This window comes from Passer domesticus, chromosome 5 (genome assembly GCF_036417665.1).
Source record: "Passer domesticus isolate bPasDom1 chromosome 5, bPasDom1.hap1, whole genome shotgun sequence".
In the NCBI taxonomy this organism is placed as follows: Eukaryota; Metazoa; Chordata; class Aves; order Passeriformes; family Passeridae; genus Passer; species Passer domesticus.
The window spans coordinates 26,330,882-26,337,100 of NC_087478.1; the positions used below are offsets into that span (position 1 = coordinate 26,330,882).

Below are 6,219 nucleotides of genomic sequence, written 5' to 3' on the forward strand. Positions count from 1 at the left end.
ATGCTTAAGTCTGAAAGGAAATAAATAGTCAATATTATAGGTGTCCTACTTTCTAAATAAATTATTGGCAATGAAACTGAACCTGAATGCTGACTAATTCAAGTGATTCCTGCTCTCTAGATGTATCAGCTGAATATAATTATTATAATTCAAAATTACTTTAAAAATTATTGTCTTCCCCTGACAATGCTGTTTACATCTGTATTTATTATATGTAACAAATTTAAACTTGCAGTAATATTATATTTTCTTTTATATATAAATAGTATGCAAAAAATGTGTCTTTAAAAACAATTTAAAACATTTAAAGGATGTCAGTGTGAGATACTTAAAACATCAGCTGAATCTGCAGGGGGTAAATTGTCCTTGAAAGACACAAAGACAGTTTAAAAGGGAATTTATAATCTCTCTCTTGGGTTTGACAATATTAATTTGTCTCAACTATTTCAGAAGTGCCCCGGCCATGGTGACACTTTCCTAGGTGCATTCTAATAAGGTGATACTGTGTCATAAATGAGATGGCATTCAGCAGAGAACAGTAACTCAAAAGCAATTGTCATGGAATATAAGGTGATCTGTTACAAATAAATGAAAATTGCATGTACTTTATGAGATCAGAATAATTATTATGCAAACAAACCACAACACATTGAGTGTAGAGGCAATGCCCATTTTTTAAACTGATATGTAGAAGTGTACAGCATTGTTTTCTCAGCTAGACTAGTGTGTTTTCACTATCAATGAACTGCTGAGGGTTCATGTCTGTCATCAGATTTTCAGCATTGTGGCTATTTGCTGCTGTTCTTACCTGTAGGTGAGTATTACCAGAGTGGCTATTGTCATATTCCTAGCATAAATAATTTTAGAAAGCATTGCCATTGTTTTCTAAAGGTGTATATTACTTAAAGAGATCTTGGCAGCTAGCGGATTCTTTCCTTGGGGTGCTGAAGAAAAATAATTCCTAAGCAGGCCAAGGGTTTCAGATATTAAGCAGAAAGAAAATAAAGAAAGCACAACTTATTATCTATCCCTATGGTAGAAAGAAACAAAAGAAACCAAGACACACCCTTTGCATCAAAGTGAAAGGATACCTGAGTAATTTGGTGACAGTTAATTTTTTGTTCAGTAAGAACAAAAATACTGAGAAATATTGAGAATATTTTTTTCATTTGTTGGCTGCCAAAATGCCAGTGTTCATACCTTCATGTATTAAGTTTTTCTCAAGGCCATTTCTATGGGATAGCTTTAGACCTAGGATAAGGGACAGCACTATTGCACAGAAAATAATTCATTAGAAAATAGCCAAGCTGTTGGGTACATAGGTTATCCATGTATTTATTTTAGAAACCCAATAGTGCTTCCACCGGGTTGGCTCCTGACCAATGCCTTTTTGGTAAGATATTTATATGTATTAGGCCACTTTTACTCTAACATAAGATTGACAAGTTCAATGGCAGTTATTTTTACTTAGACTGTAGTACTGCAAGGAAAAAGACAATTACTGTCAGCTGGATGAAAGAAATTTTGGAAAAGTATTTGGGGCAGTAATTATTTCAAATGTTTTAAACCAGTAAAGTCATTCAGATACAATACTCTTTTTTCTGACTTTTACATTAGAACAAATTGACCATGTACCAATGCTTAAGAACCCACAAAGCCTTTTTGTATTGTTGAATCAGACCTGTCCTCTCCAAGAGCTGTGAAGCATCCTATGTGCTAGATTAATGATTCCTGCCATCCATGGTAGCGGAAAACTTCACATGCACTGTGCTCATAAGATTTCAAATACATATAAATTATGGTAACCATATATATTTCAACCCATTGTGACCCAAGCTATTAAAACTTTTATTTTTCTTTTATTTTATTTTAAAAGTTGACAACAGGCAATGACAGGGAAGGACAGTAGATTAACTAGAACATGATTAGAATTGATCTAACAATATCAAGGTGGTTTATTCTGTTTTGGGTACAGAACAGGTAGCGGTTCATGCAGGGAATAAAAGAATTTGTGTCTCCTATGTAGCTGCAGGAAGTTCAGGACACCTGCAGCAGGCAGAGATACAGATGTGGAGTTCACAGATGTGTTCTCACTCCACTTGAAAGGAACGAACCAGTATCAATTGCCATTTTGGTCTCTTCTCTTCAACAGTCACTCCTGTACAAATGCTCCTACTTGAAAACTGCCAGTGATCTGAATTATGGCAGTACAGTCTGTGAAGAAAGAATTTCTTTTAAGAAATCAAAATCACTTTGGCACTTCTGGGTCAAAAGCCAAGTGTTAGTTTCTATTGGAAAAGTTATCAGAAGTTCACACACTACTTGCAATATCAGTGTCAGAGACCTCTCACCAAGAAGCTAGATTCACTCCACACTAACCTGAAATTCCAAACAATTTTAGCCTTTGTGGTATAAACACAACCTGTTTCTGTATAAGGCATGAATAAATTTTAAATATTAAAAATTAACATTATTTTTGTAAATCATTACGCTATAGTAATTCCTATTTTAGCAAGAATAGTTGAGATTGAATAAAATTCCTCCTTTCAAAATGCATTTTGTTTTAATTTCCATATTTTCTTTCTAATAGAGACTGCTGTATACACTTTCAGAAAGTTGTTTCTTCTTTAAAGTCTGAATGTGTCTTCTAACTTGATAGGATGCATCCATGGTGAGGGAGCTGGCATATATCATTGCTACATCACTCAATTGTCTTTGAAAGTTCATGGGAGTTGAAGGAGGTTCCTGAGGATGTAAAGTCTTCTGTCTTAAAAAAGGGCAAGAAAGGAGACCCAGGGAGCTACAGTGTTGTCAGCCTGACCATGATCCCTTGAAAGGTGATGGGACAAGTAGTCCTGGAAGCTATTTCCAAATCTGTTAAAAAGGTTTGACCGCCAAGCCACCAAGAGTGACTGCAAACAGTCAGCAGGGACTGTTCTGAGCAGCCTGATAGGTCAGCCATTGCTGGTATACTCCAGGGACTCATTCCAGGAAAGTACTGACTTACCTCTTCATTCATGACCTGGACAATGAGGCAGGCTGCACTCTGAGCAGGAGTGATGGTACACACTTGGGAGGAATGGCTGATACAACCAATGGATGTTCTCCCCCTCAGAGGAGCTTCAGCAGGCTGGAGAGATGGGCTGGCAGGGAACACGTGGAGGTCAGCAAAGTAAAACGCCAAGTCCATCCTGCACCTATGTAGGAATAGCCTGGTGCATTAAAACACACAGTAGAGGCTAACCAGTTAGAAAACTACTTTACAGAAAAGATCCTGGGAATCCCTGTGGACAACAAGCTAGTCAGAAGCCAGCAATGTCACCTTGGGGAAAAGACATAGCCTGAATATCCTGACAGATATTAAGAATATCCTGACAGATATTAGGAAGAGTGCCATCAGCTGTTTGAGGGAGGAGACCCTTCTGCTCTACTCAACACCAGTAAGACACATCCCAGTACAAGAGTCATGGATGCTGAGTTGAGACAATAAGGGGCTTGGAGCATCAGACATACCAGGTACAGTGGAGAGAGTTTGCAGTGTTCAGCCTGAGAAGTGAATGTTCAAGGAGCTCTTATCCATGTATATAAATACCTGATGGGGAACTCAATGGATGGAGACAACCTCCTCTCTGTGGTGCCCAGTGAGGAAGCAGGCACAAACTGAAAAAAAGGAAATTACACTTAAACATCAGAAATATCAGTCTCCAGTCTTGGCGATATTAAAGATCCCACTGGATACCTTCCTTATCAATCTGCTCTAGCTGTCCATGCTGTGAGCACAGGGGTTAGACTAGAGGATATTCAGGGTGCCTTCCCACCTCAGCAACTCTATAGTTCACTGATTTGGTCACAATGAGCCATTGTTGCAGACTTGTTTCTTTAATATACGTGGGCTTAAAGTTTCTACTTTTCAAATTCTACTTTTACATGATAAAATCATCCTCATTCTTTTGCAAGGGAAGTCTGAGTAAAGTTGTTATTTTCCATATAGATAGCTAAATGCAACCTCATTGCATAGCAATGATGACATTTGTTTTGCTGCTGTTCAAACACAATAGGAGTATATTAACAATGAGGAAAACATTTGAAAATTAAAAACACAAACCATAAATTTAATTGCTTTCTATTTCTAAATTTATTTCAGCTAATTCTTAGTTAGATAAGCTGAAATCACATTTATTATAGAATGGAAATAAAAAAATAAATTTTTATGGTTGAAAAATTGTATATTTATGCCACCAGTGCACAATTCTGGAGCTGGAAGTCATATAGCAACCAGTGAGACACCATTTTTAAAACAAACATGACATTGCTATTGGTTTTTCAAATTGATTTTTGTGAATAGAAAAAAATTACACCCAACACAAAACACCTTGCTCACTGATATGGTGAGTAACAGAGCTAAAAAAGAGAAATACGAATTTGGGAAGAAACTGAGCATATTTCTCTTTCTCTGATGAGTCTGTCCCCACAGGTTTCTTCTTGTACAATCATTTCTGGCTTCAATTATCAAGAACTTTTAGCTCTGGAACCTCAAGATCTCTATAATATACTTGTTCCTAGTAGCTAGGAACATAAAAAAAGTCTTGAAAATATCCCTATATGATTACGGGCTAACTTTATTAAGACCTGAGTAATTTATTTACAGTATGACTGGACAAAAGGATGCAAGCCAGATCTAAGCCATCAGCTAGATGTGTTTCTGGCCAAAACAAGTCGGCCACAACAACAATAATGCAGCTGCCTGGCTTCTGATTCAATACCTGTCAACTGAGATCCTGCACAGCTGCATAGCTGACCCCTACCTGGCCATCCACTACACCTTTCTGCAGCAGACCCGGTAGATCTAGTGCTCCCTAGGCATGTATAGGCAGTAAAAGACAAATGATATGGCACACAATTGCTGCACAGCAGCAATGTCTAGGGAAACAAGATTTCATTGTGTTTGCAAAATCTAGTGAACTTTAATATGGCCCAAAGCACTCACACGGAAACACCAAAGAGCTGCTGTAAAATACTGCCATTTGTTTTTGTATCTTTCAGATGGTGCCCACCTGCAATATAGCTAGGGTGGGAGATGAAACTCCCTGCAGTAGTTTGTTTATGTCAAGCAGATCTCCTACCGTGTCCTGTGGATAGCGGCAGGTGACAAAGGGCAGAGTCTTTGGTCCAGGAGGGTATTGGTTGCATTGTAAGTCAGCTAAGGAAAGAGTTTGAGCTGATGCATGCTCCCTGTGAGCGCAAGTCCCCCAGAAAAGTCAGCAGATCAGCATAAACCTGGCAGATATAGGGAAGGAGCCAGTGCATGAAGCAGAAACAGATCCCATTTCCCACCATATGAAACCCCAGTAAGATAGTAAAAGTATTGAAAAGAAAAAGGAAAATTTAGGCAAATAAGTCACTAGATAAGTCTTCCCGAAAGCATATGGCTTGGTGCATGCCGCAGTGGGACTGTGCTGCTCCTAGGAAGTCAGGGTTACAACCAAGGGTAGGGCTGCTCAGAAAGCATGGAAATGGTGTGCTACAGACACACACCATTCAAAAACAAAACGTAAAAGATTAAAAGATCTATACAGAAAGGTAGTAATTTAACTAGCAAATTCTTAATAAAGAAAATTACCACAAAGATTTGTATCCTTTTGTGTGCGTTTTTACAGTTTATCTAAATATCAATGCCCAGGTGGTTCAGAGAATTTTTGAATGACCCACACAGTCTGTATGTGTCACATTAACACATTTATGCCACAAGAAATTGTTGTGGTTCAAGCTGAAATGCATCTTTCCAGAAACTCTAGAAACCCTCCAGCTTTAACTCTCTTATTGTTACTAGCCTATTAAACAAAATCATTTTGCCGCTCTTTGAGGAGCACAAAGAAATTGAAAACAATATGCATGCTTTATTTGGCGCATAAATTGTCATAAACTACAGCACAGCTCTGAGCACTATGATAAATCAGTAGATAATGGTTTCTGTATTTACTGACATGATAAAATAGACTAACATATTCAGCTCTAAATGGCCACCTATTTTGTTAAACTCAGTACAAGTGCCCTGTACATAATATCACATCCGAATAATTATAAACATGCCTAATTCACAAGTTGACTGTGAATGCTGGGGGTGACAAAATGCTCTGGATGCTTATTTCCAGAGCTAGAAGCCAAACTTTTTTTTTTTTTTAAAAAACTCCTCCCATAGCTCTAAATATTAAATTTGCA

General features: G+C 37.7%; 1 long non-coding RNA gene across 1 annotated transcript; it reads right to left on the bottom strand.

The window, feature by feature from the left end:
* Positions 1–1,959: 1,959 nt before the first annotated feature.
* Positions 1,960–3,785, bottom strand: LOC135301294 (uncharacterized). The gene is made up of 4 exons (XR_010363035.1): positions 3,740–3,785; positions 3,593–3,660; positions 3,008–3,143; positions 1,960–2,214 (listed from the first exon to the last, which is right to left on the bottom strand). It is a non-coding gene; the product is annotated as an uncharacterized LOC135301294 (long non-coding RNA).
* Positions 3,786–6,219: the final 2,434 nt, after the last annotated feature.